Source organism: Danio rerio, chromosome 23 (assembly GCF_049306965.1).
Source record: "Danio rerio strain Tuebingen ecotype United States chromosome 23, GRCz12tu, whole genome shotgun sequence".
Lineage (NCBI taxonomy): Eukaryota > Metazoa > Chordata > Actinopteri > Cypriniformes > Danionidae > Danio > Danio rerio.
Genome location: NC_133198.1, coordinates 11,581,366 through 11,603,222, shown reverse-complemented (window position 1 = coordinate 11,603,222; position 21,857 = coordinate 11,581,366). Strand labels below are relative to the sequence as shown.

Sequence of the window (21,857 nt, the reverse complement as noted above, 5' to 3'; positions counted from 1 at the left end):
TGTGTTCAATGAGTGAAAACATTGTTTTGTTGACCCATAGAGAGTCGCTGTGCATTGGTTCAGGATCACCTACTGAGGTGCTTCCTAAAAGATTTTAACTACAGCTTTATGTGTGGTAAATATAACCTCTAGCACCCAACGCACCTGAAGACTTTCAAAGTATTGATTCACAGTGGATGGTCTGTGTGTTCATAAGATTTCTCAGCCTTGGAGATCTCTGTTGTGTCAATTATGCTTGTAAGACTTTTCCTGCTTTATGGCAAAAAATAAATAAATAAATAAATAAATAAATAAATAAATAAATAAATAAATAGATAAATATTACTATGGTATTACAGAAGTATAATCAAATACAGTCCAATCAGGTGTTAATATCACTCTGTGTAGCTTTTTAGGTTGTTAAGTTAAAATTGGTTGTTTTTGCACTTTTCCAAGCAAATTATTTTTTCCGGTTTGAAAATAAATTTTGAAGCCACGTCACGGTGATTAGATCCTTGTGTGAATTTCAACGTGCAGACTGGATGTACTGGATGTACTGGCCAGTGATGGAGTACTAAAAAATCTAATTTAAGTAAAAGTACCATTACTTGCCTAAAATGTAGTGCAAGTAAAGTAAAGGTATCTGTTGTAAATATTACTCAAAGTATGAGTAAAAAGTAGCCCTTTTAAAAGTACTCAAGAGTAGTGAGTATTATACTGTAAAAAGCTTATTCATTTATATTTAATTTGTGGTTGTGTATAAACGTAACATTCTGTAGTGGATTTAGTTATAACTAAATCCACTACAGAGTGTTATGTTTAAACACATCCACAAATTACATATAACTGCATCAGCTTTTTACAGTGTAATACTCACTACTCTCTTGAGACGTTAATATTAGGTTAGATTTAGGTTGTTATGTCAGATGACTACAATTTAATGTTTAGGACAACAATATTTTGACTACCAATAATGATGTCAAATGATGTTGATATTTGTTTGATTTTAGCTTGTGTTAGAAAGTGACCAAAATCCAACGTCGAACCAATATCTTAAACCAACCTCAAATCTACAACAAATACTGACAATTATTTGTCAGGTATGGCAACTTAAATCCAATGCCTGACATATGTCATAGTAGTAATGTCCACACAACGCCAAGCTGTAACATCATTAGACGTTGATATTTGGTTGATTTTAGGTTGGAGGTTAGACATTGATGTTGGCCTGGAGTTAAGTTCTGCAACATTCCCAAGACGTTGGGGTACAACTTAAATTTGACGTCCTGTTGACTTCTTGTGCCTGCTGGATGTTTAAGGTCATTTTGGTCATCATACAGTAAGCATCTGTCATCTTCTCATTAGTGACATGCATCTAAACTGTCTTTGCGTCAATGCGTGATTTTGCACATCTTCTTGGACAGTTTTATGCTTCCCAACAGTTTGCTCCAATTATAAATCGCCCATGTCTTGAGGTAGTTCATTATGATGCGTTTTACCTTATATGTGCGATTCGATTGAACAGGAATCACAGGACTGAATTTTCTAATCCTTAAATAGACAAGAAAAAATCAAGTAGTGACTGCAGGCAGAAGGTGTCACAACCTGTCACCATTGTGTGTTTGTTTTCCTCACGTGACCTTCACCATGTGCTCCTTTGTTCCAGTTCCCACCGATAGTTATGTTCATCTTTTCTACCTGTGTTCATCCCCTGTGTCCAATCATTGTCATTACCCTCATGTGTATTTAAGTCCTTGTATTCTGTTCCTCCATTGTCTAATATTCTCACTACATTGATAACTGTCTTCACTCCATGTTCTTCCTGTGTTTATCTTCGTAAGTCTTGTAACTAAATAAACGTGTTTTGCTAATCCTGTGATCCGATTCCTTCTTCAAGTGAACCAAGTTGTTACAGAAGGAAAGTAAAAGTAGCCAACTACTAAGTAAAATACAATTCCTGAGACAAACTACTTGGATGCACTAGTTTGAGTATTTGTACTTTGTTACTTTACACCACTGGTACCGGCAAGCACAACGTGATGTTAGTGAGCTTTCAACATTAATTCATGATAAAAACAGTAGAGTTTAATTGTAAAAATCCAAAATATGTAAAAAAAAAAAAAAAAAAAAAAAAGAGTTTAAATATAAAAATGCATTTAAAAGTAAAACTAAAAAGGGTTTACTTTAAAATTACAAGAATTAAAAAATAATACAAATTTCATTGTCATAAACCCTATATAGCAAGGTGCAGAAGTAATTACAATTTATTACTTTAATTTTTCATAAATTTAAATGTACTTTAAAAAAATCTAAATATTACAATACTTTTATTGTATAAAACAGACAAATTGCTGTAATTTGTCATTGATTATAAATTACATAAAATAACAGTCACACTGTTAATTTACAGATATTCTTTATATTTTTGTTTTACAAGATTTAAAATAACCAAAAAAAAAATATATTGTATAAGAAATACAAAATTATTAAAGTTAGTAATTTGTCTTTAATAATAAAGAACCTAAAATGAAAGTCAAACTGTAATTTAAAGAGGTTGTTTGTCATTTTACTGTGGTTTGAATATAATTTGAAATGACAACATTTTTAGATATTTTCTGTAAAATTAGTTTTTACAGTCTATGGACAATTTAGCCTACCCAATACACCATGACACCATATATGTTGTTGTTGTTTTTTTTTTTTTTACTCTTAATATGATGTTATCTATTAACTACCATCATATACATACAGTATACATCTGAAAAAAGGACCAGAATTTCTAAAAAAAAAAAATGTATTGTCCTTAATTTAAAAAATAAAAAATAAAAAAAAATACATCTTGGATGGCCCGAGGAAGTAAATGAGTTAATTTACACTTTTGGATGAACTTGGATTTAACATCAACAACTAAGCAGAGTAGATTGTCAAAACAACTAGAAATGGATGAAAACTCTGTATGATAAACACAAAACTGAGCTTAACCATGATCTACGAAGCTACTGATTCAGTGACGATAATAATTCATGTTGACTGCTCACGTTATAGCTTCTCAATGGACTTTACCTGTGTGTTACGTTGAATCTGATAGCCATAAACAGGATGTCTCGTTTTGACAAGGCCAAGGTCTGCTGATGTAGGAGAGTAATCTTTTGTTGTTGTTTAGAGGGTTTCATTGCTCTACAGAGAAAGCAATTTTCGATAGGATAAAAGAATAATCCGGCACGAAGCAGGGATTATCGCTGCGAATGACCTTTATTTCGCCACTAAGCATTGGGTGCTTTTCATGTGCTTTAGCCATGGAGTCATCTGATTATAGCTGGATGCCTATTTAATCTTGAAGAGCTTTGGATGGAAGAATGGCAATTCACCTGCAAAATCTGCATGAGATCAGATACTCACATGGCATGAAGAACTGAATCTGATGACAAACCCACAGGGCACAAGATTCAAGAAAAGTAGAAATAGAAAAGAAAAAAAAAAGATTAGGAAAAACAGCTTAAACTATAAAAAGGAAAGGAATAGATGATAGATAAATAAATAAATGTTAAAATTTATGTAACCTTGTTTAAGATATTTTTTTTTCTGAAATAATAAATAAAAAATAAATAAATGGTGTAATGGTCAGTGTATATACATCAGTTCTGATAGTAGTGCGATATAATATCATAACTAGTACAGCCTCTTGTGTATTACTCTGAGTGACAGCAGATCAAAGAACTCACTACAGTTTCACAAATATTGGAGCTGTTGGACAACATAATGTTCTTTTGAGCCTTTTTTTTAGGTGGGAATGGATTTTTTTTTGTACCATGTTACAACCAGGGCTTTACATTAACTTTGTTTGATCACTAGCCACTGTGGCTAGTAGATTTCCAACCACTTGCCATTTTCCCTAGCCACAATTTTGTTGTTTGGAAAATATATTTTATATAAATAAATCTGACTTTGACATGCTAATAAGACTTGATAACACAAGATGTTGTGTTATCCACATACAGTACCTCAATTGTTTCACTGTTTGTGTGTGTTATGTATGAGCTTGCTCACTGTGCATGAGCAAATAGGTTGTGTCGCATTGCAATTGGTTTTTACTTTACATGACTTTTTAGGGCTCAGAATAAAGGTTTTACCAAACTCATCTCTAACTACATTAAAAAAGAAATAATTATTTCTTAGCCACATATTGAAATGTGTCAAAACAAGCAAATATATAACTGTATATATGTACTTTTTATTCAACAAAACTTTTTTTATTTTATATATATATTTTTTAATTAACATTTAAAAAGATCTATTGTCATGCATCTAAAATATGCACAGTAATCTGTCCTGGCTAAAGGTCCCAGATCAGCAGTTACTACACACAAATGGGGAGTTAATCTCATATTAAAGAAATGTGTTATTGTAAAGGATGATAATTAAACTATATTAACAAAAATAACTGTAAGCAAAAGAAAGCAGGTAAAAACATACCACGAGTGATAATGAAAGGATGATCACGTGCCTGAGCATAATTAAAACGAAAGCAGTGACTGCTGCTGTTGCTTACAAATTTGTATATTTTTCAATCTTGAGCTTTTAAAAGCAGCAGGACTGTGGGTACACGAGCATCGTTTTTTGTCTAGTTTTTCAAAGAGAACCGATCGCAAGTGAATGGAAAAAAGCACAAGTAAATGGAGCGCGCGTGCGCTTTTTAACAGTCACGCGCATCACATCACCTGTGCGCATGAGTAATCATCCTCTCATACGGTATTCACCTGCTTTGTCTAGCACTGTAACGACCGGGGGAGGGAGTGACAGATACAACTGCAGGTAAGATCCAATATGCAGGTTTATTCAGCGTCAGGCAAGCAGTGGTCATACAGGTGCAAACGGGTATATGTGGACAATCCAGAATCGTAATCAAAGTACAGGCAATAGGTCGTAAGGCTGGCGGCTAAACAGGATAACAGGAATATACAAGGCTAGGTTCAAACACTGAGAAACAAGACAGGGAGAAACGCGTTTTAATGTCACTATATGCGAACAAGTTATGTTGTTAAACTGTTGTATAAATGGAATAACACACGAGCAGCAGTGCGATATGGCTGTGGCACAACACACGCCTTCCACCAGTACCAATATACCGCAAAATGCTGCTACAAGTATAATATTGCTTATATGGGCGAGGCAGTGGCGCAGTAGGTAGTGCTGTCGTCCCACAGCAAGAAGGTCGCTGGGTCGCTGGTTCGAACTTCGGCTCAGTTGGTGTTTCTGTGTGGAGTTTGCATGTTCTCCCTGCCTTCGCGTGGATTTCCTCTGGGTGCTCCGGTTTCCCCCACAGTCTAAAGACATGCGTTACAGGTGAATTGGGTAGGCTAAATTGTCCATAGTGTATGAGTGTGTGTGTGGATGTTTCCCAGAAATGGGTTGCGGCTGGAAGGGCATCCGCTGCGTAAAAACTTGCTGGAAAGGTTGGCGGTTCGTTCCGCTGTGTCGACCCCGGATTAATAAAGGGACTAAGCCGACAAGAAAATGAATGATTATATATACTCTGTTTGATTTTGTTTTTATATATAGTGGGAGGCGTGTGTTGACACGAGGCTGCAGACTGAGTTTATACAACAGTTTGACGGCATAATTGTGTATATAAAAACAAAATCAAACAGAGTCTCAAAAACCCTTTTGTAAGGGGAACTACACAGCAAAATATGGGGACCCAAAACAACTCTATGGGTGTTAATTTCAACAATTTGAAAGTGTCTCATGGGGTCCACTCAAAACAGAGTTAAATCAACACTTTCAAAAGGGTTGGCACATTGACACCGAAGTAAGGGTTAATTTTAACTCTGGGCAGAGTTAAAAAATGTAACTATATTTAACACCGCCTGGTGTAATATATTGTTATTTTATTCAACTCTCTTGAGTGTAAATGTGGTAAAAAGGTCAAATAGACTGTAAATTACAAAAGAAAAAACATTTTATTTGGTAACATTTACCACTTCAACAATTCATTCAGTTTTTAAAATGCAACAATGTCAAATATGCTTTAAATGTATTATTAGTACAGACAGTATCAACAAAATATGTATGACCAGCGCTCAAAAAGGCTGTTTCAGTCCTTTGAACCATACTTGATGTGTTATCAGAGCAATTTGAAAGTTCAATATATCGTCACTCATAGTTTTCTTCTGAACGCACAGTTTTCTTCTGAAATTACATTTTAAACAACTTTCACTTCGGGTGTTTCCTTGGTCCTCCATATCAAACACAGCAGTTTAAATGAAGGTATAAATGCTGTAAACTTGTGTGAAAACAAACTGGAGCTAGGAAATCTCATCAAGCATGTCCTGTGAATGAAGTGCTTCCCAGCCACAGGATGACCTTTTTATCCATGACGATGTAGTAGCTGCTGATCGCTCGTCTGGTGGTTCCTGATGCACGGATATAGGGTGATGCTCATCTAAGAACTCTTCAAGACTCCAGCATGACTAAGAAAAATGTTTGAAAACAAATTGCAATCAAATTCTATGATATATTTAAAAGAACATTTAAAAGTAAATTAAACATTTACGAAATCTAAACTCACCTTTTGAAAATCTTCATGATGATCCACAACTTGACTCTCCCAGCTGGTTGAGGTGACAGGATATGGAAAAGTAGAAAAAACACATACATCACTGTTGGATCTCCAAAAACAATTAGGTTAACCACTATGTCTAGAACTGGAAAAACAGGCAGCTGTCTGTCCAGAATCCTGAATTTAACACAACACTTGGAGCAAAATTTAGAGGAGCTTAAAATCTTTTATATCATTTAGTGATGCTGATTTCCCCAAAATATTGGCCACAGTGTAAAAAATATTCATAAACTTCATAAACAACAGTTTTCTGTAAGCGTGTGCGTGCGTGCGTGCGTGCGTGCGTGCGTGCGTGTGTGTGCGTGCGTGTTTCTTTACAAGATTCAACTTGTTAGGCCCTTTCAGGTCCAGTATTGACGCCACCTTTACTGGAGTCTAGCAGATGTTTCAGGTCCAAATATAACCTAAAATATTAGGATAAGCAGAAGAGGAAAAGTGCAAAGTAAAGAGCAAAACATTATTTAAGTAACAGTTCACCCACAATACAAAACTTATCACCTTCATGTCATTCATTATTCTTTAATGCTCTAATACCCTCTCAGCTTATGTGAAACAAATACAGAACTTTATCAAACATACCTTCATTATTATCACCACATATGACCAAGAAGGTGTGCTTGGTCATTTCACCAACTCTGGAAATACACCATCCGTCTCTAATCAGCCACCGTCACAGGGTCTTGTGTTATTGTATAGAGAACTGTGGCTGTTAAAAAACAACAAAACATTAGTATCTAACACATATGCATAACCTTCAGATAAAAGGAGAGATAAACATCACAAAGTATGCCTCACACTTTTTCAGATATCTTTTGATTCAGATGTTGATTATTGATAATAAATCTACAAATCAAACCTGTATCATCATTAGGCGGCTCAAATTTGAATCAGTTGATTAATTTTACAGACAGGTGGCTGTTTACAACGCACTAAATTGTCTTTAATAAAAAGGAAATGTTGTGTACAGTACATGCTAAGTTTAGCCTATAGTTTTAAGCACAATATCATGCGGGAGAAAAAGCTTGACTAAGATGTTCCTGACTACATAAATAGCCTAACTTACTAACGTCAGACATCCCGAGTTGGGAAAAGTCATTTTCGGGGGATACAGAGTTGATTTGCGGGAGGTAGCGGGAGAAATGAGTACCTAAAGAACAATGGGATGAGTTGCGCGCGACGTACCTAAAGAGCGGTGGGGGTGACTTGTTAACGTTAGTCCCGCAACTTCCGGGAGACTTCTGTAACCTTAAAAGTCTGAGAAAGTGCAAACGCGGTCATTTAAAGACATTAATGTTAACATTCCGACTTTAATGGTTGTCAACGCTTAATATAATTCAAGCGTAAGTTACGTTATCACGCGAGTCTATCAACTAACGGTATATGGACGGCCACGAATGAACCAGTTTAAAAGGGCCGCGGTGTTTAAAATAACCAAATTAACGTAAGTTACATGAATAACAAACAATCATATGTTTGTATGTTTAACCTTTTACAAGTAAGCATATGTTCATTTACTCACCAGATATGTTTTAGAAACTCTCCAGAGCTTATGGAAACCGTCCTGTGTTGCCGTTAGCATCCGGGCAGAGTAGGCTAAGGTTAGGCTGCTCCGGGGATTCCCTCGCTAGTTTGCTTTGAATTAAAGGAGAAGTGTCGATTTTATTTTACAGATGGGTAACAACGCACAAAATGGCATTAAGCGTGACAGAAATGTGTTGAACATGTACATTTGATGTTTTTATGTACTATGTATGCGTGAGCATATATAAAAACATTCTTGAAAAGAAGTGAATAGTGATGCAGTTTAGCTAGATACACAAACGACCATGAATGAACCGCAGAAGATTAAAATTGTCACTCCATTCTAAAGTTATTAACTTAACAATATGTTTACAACTGTATTTCCTTAGAGAATGTCAGTAAAATAGCAACATTTAGGTAGTTTGACTCACCAGTTGCTGTTCTAAACCTCAGATGGAAAATGGCGTCTGGAAAATTCTTCAGTGACTGGGGCTGCATGAATTCCCGGATGTTGGAAATAACACCACCAAGTGTTGAAAAGATAACTCCTTGATTTCGCACTGAATAAAATCAATTCTAACTCTTATTATATTCATTTATCAAAATCTAACTCTTTAACGTCAACACTTTACTCTGAAATGCTTCAACACCGAGAATTTAACTCAGATGAATTTGCTGTGTACTTTCTTCCGCCTTTGATTCAAAAGCTGACAGGTAAACAGCTGAACAAGCATCTTTTAAACTTTAGATCTGTAGTGTCTGCTTTTTGCTGGTTGTATGTGGGCGGAGTAATACACAAAGTGTAAAGAGGCTGTGCAGGTGCTGATATTACTTAAATATATCACGGCTATCAGCCAATCAGATTCAAGAACCAGAAAGAACTGTTGTATAAATATATATAAAAAGAAAGCTACATTTATTCATTTTGTTTTTAAAACATTTACTTTTTTTACTTTTCTGTTTAATCATTCTAAACTAAAAAAAAAAGGTCAAAAAGATGTAGCATGGCACTAGCTAAATTAGTATTAACATTTTGTCACATTTCATGTTTTTTGTATAACATTCTACAATATTTATGTAAAGTTCTTTATTAAATATTACAACTTTAGAAAATACAAAAAAAATTGTGTAAAAATGTCTGCAACAAATGTATATACTTTTGATGTACAGAAAATTATTGGTAACACTTTACAATAAGGTTCATTAGTTAATGCATTCACCAACACAGCATGTACAGCATTTATTGATCATAATTGAACATTTACTAATACATTATTAACATTCAAGTCCATGCTTGTTAATATTAGTTAATGCACCATGAGTTAACATGAACTAACAAAACACAACTGAATTTTCATTAACTAACGTTTACTAACATGAACAAATACAGTAGTAAATTAATTGTTCATTGTTTGTTTATGTTAGTAAATGCATTAATTAGCATTAGCTAATGAAACTTATTGTAAAGTGTGACCAAATTATTGTAATTTAAAGTGGCCAATAGTTTACATTTATTTTTTCCTGCACCCCTATTGCCAGAATTTTACAGATTGTTTTTTCAGGATTTTAATTTTTTTATTTATTTTTATTTTTTTTATGGGTATACGAGTATGTTCAACGACTTGTTCATTAAAAAAAGTTATAATTATTCAGAAACTAATAAAAGCCTTATCAGTCCATCCATCCATTTATCAACTAATATATGAAATACCTTATTCATGTCTTATGCAATGGTTGTTGTTCTTTTCTTCAGGTTTTTATGTTTTCACTCCTGCCTGATGGTAGAAACCGAAGGCTGGATTTACTGTTGACAGCTTCCTCCTCCAAGATCCCCCATATCCAATTTGTTAGAGAAATGAGTCACCTCCAAAGGTAACAAGAACATTGCAAAATTGGACAATTCTTTGAAAAGGATTTGTGATAAAGGTAAAAGCATTCCAGTGAATTTACAAAAAATAAGGATCATTACAGGCATCTCAGCTTATTTTAGTTGTCATAAACAACTAAATTGCCATAAAGTAAAATCTCCAAGACCATGTAGTAAAGGCAGAGGTTAACATGACAGCTTGACACCTTAAATCCAGTATTTGTGCAGTGAAATGGCAGAATTCATTTAATTTCAGACTCAACATTTAATTAAATGCAACTCTATTGTATATACGTTGCACCATGTATGTTATATAATGTTGTAGATATTTAACTTGTGTTATACAAACTAAACCTAAGCTTTTTCAGAGTAAAGGCTCCTTATTATGACATGAGAAAATGACCACCAGTACCATTCAATATAAATTCAGTGCTGATTTTGAGTGCTAAGATTAAATAATGGCCAAGGTGGCACAGACCCACTTACACAGCAAAATATGGGGACCCAAAACAACTCTATGGGTGTTAATTTCAACACTTTGAAAGTGTCCCATGGGGTCCACTCAAAACAGAGTTAAATCAACACTCTCAAAAGGGTTGGCACATTGACACCGAAGTAAGGGTTAATTTTAACTCTGGGCAGAGTTAAAAAATGTAACTATGTTTAACACCTCCTGGTGTAATATATTGTTATTTTATTCAACTCTCTTGAGTGTAAATATGGTAAAAAGGTCAAATAGACTGTAAATTACAAAAGAAAATACATTTTATTTGAAAACATTCACCACTTCAACAATTCATTCAGTTTTCAAAATGCAACAATGTCAAATATGCTTTAAATGTTTTATTAGTACAGACAGTATCAACAAAATATGTATGACCAGTGCTCAAAAAGGCTGTTTCAGTCCTTTGGTCCAAACTTGATGTTTCATCAGAGCAATTTGAAAGTTCAATATAGTGTCACTCATAGTTTTCTTCTGAATGCATAGTTTTCTTCTGAAATTACATTTTAAACAACTTGGCATGCAAATCCTTCACTTCTGGTGTTTCCTTGGTCCTCCATATCAAACACAGCAGTTTAAATGAAGGTATAAATGCTGTAAACTTATGTGAAAACAAACTGGAGCTAGGAAATCTCATCAAGCATGTCCTGTGAATGAAGTGCTTCCCAGCCACAGGATGACCTTTTTATCCATGACGATGTAGTAGCTGCTGATCGCTCGTCTGGTGGTTCCTGATGCACGGATATAGGGTGAGGCTCATCTAAGAACTCTTCAAAACTCCAGCATGACTAAGAAAAATGTTTGAAAACAAATTGCAATCAAATTCTATGATATATTTAAAAGAACATTTAAAGTTGTGACGGTGGTTGTTTGTAATAAATAAATCTTATATACAGTTTATAATAAGAAAAAAAAATAATAATTCAAATCTCAAAAACTGAACTCCGCGGGATTCGAACACGGGACTTCCTGCACCGCAGCCGAACGCTCAACCGCTGGTCCACGTGGGTACTGCAATACCTGACTTTCACACGTCCCTTAATCCCACTGCCAGCGGACCTCAAACAAAAAAAAAAATAAATAGTTACCAAAATTAATAAATCTTTGGGCGCCAGACAAGATTAACTTGCCAAAAATTAAATTAAAACCCTGGATAGCCGCGGCAAACACTTAACCACCATACACACAAAGAGAAGAAAATAAAGATTACCCAGCACACACTTTAAATTAAATTAACTGGTATATTTTTAACAAGCAGTACAACAAAAAGGTTTTCAAAATCAAAATATATACTTTTAATCACTGTTCAGTCATAGATCATAGTCAAAATTAGCACTTCTTAGGTAACAAAAGGAAACATCAAACAAACAATTCAAACACTTCAATAATAATGTTTAGATAACCCAAAAGAAAACAAACAAACAAACAAACAAACAAACAAACAATAATAATGTGTGGCTGATCGACTGGAAACAAGAGAGGGAAAAAATGTAAAGAAAGCCTATGTGATAACGTTGTAATGTGTGTGTGGAATGTGTGGGTGTATGAATGGGTGCAAATGGACAAAAGTTACTGACCCAGGGACACCGAAGCCGTTCTGCACAGGTCCACTTTTTCCATCGAGATTTTCAGACCCCTCGCACACAATACTTAGAGAGATCGCCTGGTCACCACGTCCACAAATTGCTTCCACCCCTCAGTTTTTTCCTCACACAGTCATTGAAACCAACAAGCTCTCCACCTTACACCGTTCTTCTCCTCCTTCTCCAATTCTTGCCACCAAATACCCGACACCAAAACAACCAGAAGCCCTTTCTCTGGCCTTTTCTCCCTCTTTTATAATCTCCAATTGTTTACATGACCTTCCGCTTCCTTCCGACCCCCGGAAGTATTGTCTGGAAGCGATAGGAAGGACCGGTCGGAGCAGCGCCCCCTAGTGGCACTTGAGAAAAATAAACATTAAAGCATCCATCTCGCCACACTCTCCCCCCCTTCGTGAGAACAACCCATGTTGTTCAATGCTCACGAGGATTTACATTTTTAAAATCTTTTTTGATCCTGCTGTGGGAGGATCTTTGTGCAATTTTTCTCCCTTGCTTCCAGCTCCTCTGCCGTGGGGAAACATGGTTTGAGATTACACACATGAACATTTCTCACATCCTCACCAGTGTCTTCAAGAGATACCTGGTAGTTCACAGGACCTAGTTGCTGGATAATGCGGTATGGTCCTTTCCACTTTGGAGCTAGTTTAGCACTGAAATAATGTTGTGCACTAGAGATGGGAAAATTACGGACCCATACACGCTCTCTTTCTCTGAAGAACACATCTCTTCTGTTCTTGTCATAGCTCCTTAACTGCCGTTTTTGAGCTTTGGTGTAATTTTCTTTGGCTTGCCTTTGTAACTGTGTTATTTTGTGTACCATGTCGTATGCAGGCTTGGTTGGTGAGAGATCACGTCTGTGCAGCAGTTTATCCATGGGACTGTGGATTTTCCGACCTAGGTGAAGTTCGGCAGGCGTCATCCCAATGGATTCCTGTATTGCAGAATTTAAAGCAAAACGTAACTCTGGTAAGTATGTATCCCAGGTCTTGTGGTTGTCCTCCACAAACCCTGCAATCATAGACTTCAAAGTGCGATTCACTCTTTCTGTCATGTTGGTCTGTGGGTGATAAGCAGTGGTAAGCTTTGGAGTGATGTTCCATTTTCCACACAGCTCTGTGAATAAAGAAGAAACAAACTGCGCTCCTCTGTCTGACAATATGAAGTCAGGGACTCCCCACCGAGTCAACATTTCTTGTCTTAGTATGGTGGCAATGGTCTGTGCTGTGGCATGCCGCATGGGAAACAGTTCAACCCATTTGGAGAAATAGTCGACAAATACGAGTAAGTACTCATTTTGTTTTCCAGACTTCGGCATTGGACCCATTATATCCACTCCCCACATCTCATTTGGTCGTGATGTTGTAACTTGTTGTAACTTGCCAGCAGGTTTCCGGTTGTCCCATTTGGTGACTTGACATTTGGCACAATTTTTGACATATTTTTTTATGTCTGTCCACATTCCTGGCCAATAAGCAACATCTTGTATTCGCTTGTACGTCTTGTAAATTCCCAAGTGTCCGCTTAAGGGAGTATCATGGTACCATTCTAGTACTGTTGGTCTAAGAGTAGATGGAATGACTACTTTGTAGTGAACAGTTTCATCTGCTAGGTGGGTGATGTGATACAGCTTGTCTTCCAACACAGTGTACTGGGCTTGTTCCTGTTGCTCATTTTTGGCCAGAGCTTGAAAGATCTTCATAATGTCTGTGTCTTGATGTTGTTCCTCCCAGATGGTTTGTGGGGTGACAGGGAAATCAGGCAGATCCTTTTCCGTGGTGTACAAGTTACAGCCTGGCATGGAATACATACGGGACAACGCATCAGGAGCAACATTCAGCCGTCCTTTTCTGTACTCGATCACAAAATCATAGCGTTGCAAGCGCAAGGCCCATCTCATGAGTCGACTGGCTGGTTTGGTGGAATTCATGACCCATTGCAGAGCGGAATGGTCTGTAACCACTGTAAACATTCTAGGTTCCAGGTAGTGTTGCCACTTGTCTAAAGCCCACACCACAGCCAGACACTCTTTCTCCGTGGTGGAGTAATTCACTTCTGCCTTAGTCAAGGTTCTACTGGCATAAGCAATTACTTCTTCGCCACCCTGCTCTTTACGCTGGGTTAAAACAGCCCCTAGTCCTGAGTCACTGGCATCAGTATACACAGTAAAAGGTATGTTAAGATCTGGATGGCCCAGGATGGGAGGTGTGGTAAGACAGAACTTTAGATTGTCAAATGCTTGCTGGCATAGTGAATCCCACTTGAATTGTCGTCCTTTCTTTTTCAGATTATTCAGTGGTTCAGCAATGCGTGAAAAATTTGGTACAAAACGGTGATACCATCCTGCCAGTCCTAAGAATCGCTGAACATCCTTAAGGTTTTGTGGGACTGGGTAAGCGTGAATGACCTCCACCTTCTTGGGGTCAGCTGCAACTCCTTGGTGACTCACTACGTGTCCTAGAAAGGTAATTTCAGGTAGGCAAAAGGAACATTTTTTTAGGTTTAGGGTTAGACCTGCTTTTTCCAGTCTCTCCAAGATGGTCTGGATGTCGTGAAGATGTTGGGTCAAGGTGGGTGAGTAAATGACAATGTCGTCAATATAGACGTAGCAAATTTTCCCAAGTAAATCTCTCAGGACTATTTCCATCAAACGTTGGAAGGTAGCAGGAGCATTTTTCAGTCCAAAGGGCATAACATTAAAATGATATAACCCTCTAGAGGTGATGAATGCAGTCATCAACTTGCTTTTGTCATCCATTGGTACCTGCCAAAATCCACAGTTGAGGTCCAAGGATGAGAATGTGGATGCTCCAGAAAGAGACTCTAAAATCTCTGTGATGTTAGGTATTGGATAAGCATCACTTTCTGTCATCGCATTTAATTTTCTGTAGTCCACACAGAACCTAAGACTGTTGTCTTTCTTAGGAACAAGAACTACTGGAGATGCCCATGGAGAACAAGACTGTTCGATGACACCAGCCTTTAGCATCTCTTCAATCTGTTCCTCTACTATGGCTTGTTTTCCAGGTGTCAACCGATAAGGACGTTGCTTAACGGGTACTGGGTGAGTGGTGTAAATGCAATGTTGAAGAACAGTGGTTCTTCCAAGCTGAAGAGTACAGACTTTTGGGTTTGACTGGAGAAGATGAAGTAACTGTGGCTTACTTTCTAGTGGTAAGTGTGCTTCGGCAACAGCCATCTCAATCAGAGCTTGATCATCACTACTGGGTGCAAGTTGGGATACTACTGGAAACGGTAATGGTGGAGGAATAGAGCTGAGCAGAGATAGTGTCTTACTTGAATGTTGGGTTTGTGCATTTTTGTTCAAATGTTGGGATCTTCCCACAGGAACACTAGCATGTCCAGGTTGAAAAGGGTACTCTTCATTAGGGTTGGACTTAAAAGAGTATGTCTGGTCAACTACATTAATCTGTAGACCACTTGAATAAAGGAAATCTAAACCCAAGACTACAGAGTAAGCCAAGGCTTTTGGAGTGAGAATGGCAGCTTGAGTAGGAAAAACTTTGTCATGCAATATGATTTCAAAATTCGTCCATCCTAACGGAACTTCGGCTTCTCCATTGGCCAGATAGAGTGGGCCATGTGTCCAGGGATGGAGGCTGGCTTGAGGATCGATCTCCTTCCACAAACTCTCATGGAGTAAAGTGTAACTGGCACCCGTATCCAATATGGCTTTTCCTCTCCAAGCCCCAATGTAAATTGGAACTATCAGCTGTTGTGGTATGACCACAGATTTAGTAACAGTCGACTTGGGTAATGACTTTGAAGGAAGTGTAACAGACATGGCATTGTTAGATGGATTACCTCCGTGCTTTTGGGTCTGAAAATAACGTTTATTTCCAGTAGGAGGAGGGTGACTAGATGATTGAGTGGTTTGCACAGAGGAGGAATAGTGAGGACAACTACCTGGTGGATGCAGACCTTTGCATCTCCAACACAAAACTGGAGGTTTCTCAACTCGGTTGGGGGCAATTCTTTGTGATGAGGGTTGAGTCACATGTTCTACATAATGTAACTGCTGAACATAATCCTTCTCAAGCTGAAGCCCCAGTTTAACCAACTCATCCACTGTATGGACACGGCTTCGAAGTTGGCTGGCTAGGTGAGGTTTTATGTTTTTTAGAATCATTTTTACTAATTCACTCTCAGTTAATGTGGGCTTCCATCGTTTACACATTGCTCTGTATGTAAAAGCAAAGTCTCTAATTGACTCTTTCTCTGCTTGTGTTCTAGTTCTAACCCTCTCTGCCAGCTCATCCTCATAGTCTTCTGAAAGGAAAGCTGAGAGAAAAGCAGTTTCAAACTCACTCCATGTGGAAATAGCAGAGCGAGCCACTTCCCACCAATCCCGGGCTGTACCGTACAGGACAGTGCGGAAGGTAGCTAGGATGTCTGGATCATCTAGAGGGTGTAAGGCGAGGAAATCTTTGCAGCGTGTTACATATAGCAGTGGATCAACATCATCCGAAGGTCTTCCAAACGTTGGAAAAGTTAACTTTAAATGATCACTTTTTATAACAGGTGTTTGAAAAGGCATTGGAGCAGTCACTGAAGATGAAGACTGTGTTGAAACTGATACAGGTGCACTGCTTGGAGGATCAGACACTTGCTTTATAGGTGGGATGACATCACTTATTTCTGTTTGAAGATTGTCAAGTTGGTTTTTTATGGCATTAATTTCAGTGCTGCAGTGATTTAGATCACTGGAAAGGCGTTCAAAATTCTTGTCAGAGTGTTCCTTGGTAGCTTGAATATCCTTCTGCAATTCCAACTGAGCTTGTTCCACCATGAAGCGAATCTCTGAAATTAAGGTACTTTCACTCCTTTGGATTTCTTGTGTCACCATCACCTTCACAGCTTTAGTGAGTTGATCCGCTGTCTCTGTGTCATCTTTTCGTTGTGCAGTTAAGGTGTTCAGGAGTTGCTGATGAGTGGATTCCATTTTTGCAAGCTTTGCTTCATGCAGGGAAAAAGATTTAGACGATTTTTCGGTGAGTTCCTTCACAGCTTTATCTTGCCGTTTCAGACAGTCAAATACACGATCCCAGTTTCCTTGTACATGAGCAGTAAGTTGATGAATTTCTCTTCCAGGTGTAGGGAGGTATCCAGGAAGAGCATGCTGGGTTGCTGAGGAGGGCGGTGATTCTACCATGGATGCACTTGTGCACAGTTGCATTGGGTCAGGTTGAACTGTAGAAGTAACACCTGGAGTGGTGGTGTGGAAATGCACTTGAGTCCTTCCATAAGGGTCTAACTGAGTGGGTGTGGAGTGGTATGTGGGAATGTTGGAAGGTGATGAGAACTGTCTTTGCTGCACTGGTGGCCAAACTGGAGTGGCTATATCTGGTGGATCAATATCCACGGAAGTTGAAGGGGAAGGATTGACGTTGGCCATGTTTATAGTGTGTATGAGTGTAATCTAAGGGTTTTGAAAAAATAAAAATCAAAAAAGAAAATGTTGACTTTTTAGGCAATGTGGTCACAAAAATATATATAGAGAGAGAGGTCAAAAGTACCACAAGTACCAAATTCACAAGGTATACAAAATCAGTACAATTCCTGTACAATGACACAAATGTTCTATAACAACTTTTTTTTTTTTTTTTTTTTTTTTTTTTTACAAAATAGTTTTTTCCAAAGTCTTTGTCAGTAAAGCAAAACAGTTCAAAAAGTCAAAAGGTTGTTGTCAACTGAAATCAGTCAAACAATTCAAATGAGTTTCAAAGTTCAAAATTTCCCAAAATAAAGTAAGGTTTCAATGGTGTTCAATGTCTTTTAAAGTGTTCATTTTTTTTTTTTTTTTTTTTTTTTTTAAGTGTTCAGGGTCCCTGTTCGGGCGCCACTTATGTGACGGTGGTTGTTTGTAATAAATAAATCTTATATACAGTTTATAATAAGAAAAAAAAAATAATAATTCAAATCTCAAAAACTGAACTCCGCGGGATTCGAACACGGGACTTCCTGCACCGCAGCCGAACGCTCAACCGCTGGTCCACGTGGGTACTGCAATACCTGACTTTCACACGTCCCTTAATCCCACTGCCAGCGGACCTCAAACAAAAAAAAAATATAAATAGTTACCAAAATTAATAAATCTTTGGGCGCCAGACAAGATTAACTTGCCAAAAATTAAATTAAAACCCTGGATAGCCGCGGCAAACACTTAACCACCATACACACAAAGAGAAGAAAATAAAGATTACCCAGCACACACTTTAAATTAAATTAACTGGTATATTTTTAACAAGCAGTACAACAAAAAGGTTTTCAAAATCAAAATATATACTTTTAATCACTGTTCAGTCATAGATCATAGTCAAAATTAGCACTTCTTAGGTAACAAAAGGAAACATCAAACAAACAATTCAAACACTTCAATAATAATGTTTAGATAACCCAAAAGAAAACAAACAAACAAACAAACAAACAAACAAACAATAATAATGTGTGGCTGATCGACTGGAAACAAGAGAGGGAAAAAATGTAAAGAAAGCCTATGTGATAACGTTGTAATGTGTGTGTGGAATGTGTGGGTGTATGAATGGGTGCAAATGGACAAAAGTTACTGACCCAGGGACACCGAAGCCGTTCTGCACAGGTCCACTTTTTCCATCGAGATTTTCAGACCCCTCGCACACAATACTTAGAGAGATCGCCTGGTCACCACGTCCACAAATTGCTTCCACCCCTCAGTTTTTTCCTCACACAGTCATTGAAACCAACAAGCTCTCCACCTTACACCGTTCTTCTCCTCCTTCTCCAATTCTTGCCACCAAATACCCGACACCAAAACAACCAGAAGCCCTTTCTCTGGCCTTTTCTCCCTCTTTTATAATCTCCAATTGTTTACATGACCTTCCGCTTCCTTCCGACCCCCGGAAGTATTGTCTGGAAGCGATAGGAAGGACCGGTCGGAGCAGCGCCCCCTAGTGGCACTTGAGAAAAATAAACATTAAAGCATCCATCTCGCCACAAAGTAAATAAAACATTCAAGAAATCTAAACACCTTTTGAAAATATTCATGATGATCCACAACTTGATTCTCCCAGCTGGATGAGGTGACAGGATATGGAAAAGTAGAAAAAACACATATATCACTGTTGGATCTCCAAAAACAATTAGGTTAACCACTATGACTAGAACTGGAAAAACAGGCAGCTGTCTGTCCAGAATCCTGAATTTAACACAACACTTGGAGCAAAATTTAGAGGAGCTTAAAATCTTTTATATCATTTAGTGATGCTGACTTCCCCAAAATATTGGCCACAGTGTAAAAAATATTCATAAACTTACAGTTTTCTGTAAGCGTGTGTGTGTGTGTGTGTGTGTGTGTGTGTGTGTGTGTGTGTGTGTGCGTGTTTCTTTACCAGATTCAACTTGTTAGGCCCTTTCAGGTCCAGTATTGACGCCACCTTTCCTGGAGTCTAGCAGATGTTTCAGGTCCAAATAGAATTTAAAATATTAGGATAAGCAGAAGAGGAAAAGTGCAAAGCAAAGAGCAAAACATTATTTAAGTAACAGTTCACCCACAATACAAAACTTATCACCTTCATGTCATTTGTTATTCTCTAATGCTCTAATACCCTCTCAGCTTGTGAAACAAATACAGAACTTTATCAAACACACCTTCATTATTATCACCACATATGACCAAGAAGGTGTGCTTGGTCATTTCAACTCTGGAAATACACCATCCATCTCTAATCAGCCACCTTCACAGGGTCTTGTGTTATTGTATAGAGAACTGTGGCTGTTAAAAAAACAACAAAAAATTAGTATCTAACACATATGCATAACCTTCAGATAAAAAGGAGAGATGAACATCACAAAGTATGCCTCACACTTTTTCAGATATCTTTTGATTCAGATGTTGATTATTGATAATAAATCTACAAATCAAACCTGTATCATCATTAGGCTGCTCAAATATGAATCAGTTTATTAATTTTACAGACAGGTGGCTGTTTACAACGCACTAAATTGTCTTTAATAAAACGGAAATGTTGTGTACAGTACATGCTAAGTTTAGCCTATAGTTTTAAGCACAATATCATGCGGGAGAAAAAGCTTGACTAAGATGTTCCTGACAACATAAATAGCCTAACTTACTAACGTCAGACATCCCGAGTTGGGAAAAGTAATTTTCGGGGGATACAGAGTTGATTTGCGGAAGGTAGCGGGAGAGATAAGAACCTGAAGAGCAATGGGATGAGTTGCGCGCGACGTACCTGAAGAGCTGGGAGGGATGCGGTGGAGAGGGGTGTGCAAAGTGTTTAATGACCGGGCGGGAGACGCGCGATTTCCGGGAGATTATCATTCATTTGCGGGCATCTACTGTACTTGGGCATCTGGGAGTCTCTGTGCATTTGCGGGATAACGTTAACGTTAGTCCCGCAACTTCCGGGAGACTTCTGTAACCTTAAATGTCTGAGAAAGTGCAAACGCGGTCATTTAAAGACATTAATGTTAACATTCCGACTTTAATGCTTGTCAACACAGAATATAATTCAAGCGTACGTTATCACGCGAGTCTATGAACTAACGGTATATGGACGGCCACGAATGAACCAGTTTAAAAGGGCCGCGGTGTTTAAAATAACCAAATTAACGTACACGAATAACAAACAATCATATTTCTTAGTCAGGAAGCCTTTTACAAGTAAGCATATGTTCATTTACTCACCAGATATGTTTTAGAAACTCTCCAGAGCTTATGGAAACCGTCCTGTGTTGCCGTTAGCATCGGGGCAGAGTAGGCTAGGCTGCTCCGGGGATTCCCTCGCTAGTTTGCTTCGAATTAAAGGAGAAGTGTCGATTTTATTTTACAGATGGGTAACAACGCACAAAATGGCATTAAGCGTGACAGAAATGTGTTGAAAATGTACATTTGATGTTTAATGCACTATGTATGCGTGAGCATATATAAAAACATTCTTGAAAAGAAGTCAATAGTAATGCAGTTAAGCTAGATACACAAACGACCATGAATAAACCGCAGAAGTTTAAAATTGTCACTCCATTCTAAAGTTATTAACTTAACAATATGTTTACAACTGTATTTCCTTAAAGAAAGTCAGTAAAATAGCAACATTTAGGTAGTTTGACTCACCAGTTGCTGTTCCAAACCTCAGATGGACAATGGCGTCAGGAAAATTCTTCAGTGACTGGGGCTGCATGAATTCCCGGATGTTGGAAATAACACCACCAAGTGTTGAAAAGATAACTCCTTGATTTCGCACTGAATAAAATAAATTCAAACTCTTCTTATATTCATTTATCAAAATCTAACTCTTTAACGTCAACACTTTACTCTGAAATGCTTCAACACCGAGAATTTAACTCAGATGAATTTGCTGTGTAGAATGATAGCTTGTCCACCAAATCAAACATAACATTGCTTTCAGTGGGTAACAAGAAAAATCATGCATAGTAACATGTAAAGAATAATAAAAAAAAAATCCCCAGCTTTTCACAGTTAATACAAAACATTTATCTTCCTAGCACTCATTTCTTTAGATACATGCAACTTACAAACCTTGTTAAAAACTCATATACAGATTTTTCGAACCTTCACCAAAATCTCAACTTGAACAAAATTTTTGAAGTACCATTAAATAAAAAAAGGTATACTGTCTATTTTATACAGGTTATTCTCCTCTTTCTCTACTACCTCTCCTTCCTTTAATAAACAACAGTTTACAAGACGTGGGACCAGATTTTGTTTCATGTTCATACCTCCTCTATCTG

The 21,857-nt window shown here is 37.5% G+C and overlaps 2 long non-coding RNA genes across 2 annotated transcripts; both read right to left on the bottom strand.

Annotated features, from left to right (window-relative positions):
* Window positions 1-5,922: 5,922 nt before the first annotated feature.
* Window positions 5,923-8,588, bottom strand: LOC137489092 (uncharacterized). Its single transcript, XR_012399027.1, has 6 exons — window positions 8,551-8,588; window positions 8,118-8,230; window positions 7,178-7,304; window positions 6,917-7,002; window positions 6,548-6,590; window positions 5,923-6,449 (listed from the first exon to the last, which is right to left on the bottom strand). It is a non-coding gene; the product is annotated as an uncharacterized lncRNA (long non-coding RNA).
* A 2,228-nt stretch (window positions 8,589-10,816) lies between these two features.
* On the bottom strand, window positions 10,817-21,276 carry LOC137489091 (uncharacterized). Its single transcript, XR_012399030.1, has 6 exons — window positions 21,220-21,276; window positions 20,794-20,900; window positions 19,737-19,860; window positions 19,478-19,534; window positions 19,117-19,159; window positions 10,817-11,276 (listed from the first exon to the last, which is right to left on the bottom strand). It is a non-coding gene; the product is annotated as an uncharacterized lncRNA (long non-coding RNA).
* Window positions 21,277-21,857: the final 581 nt, after the last annotated feature.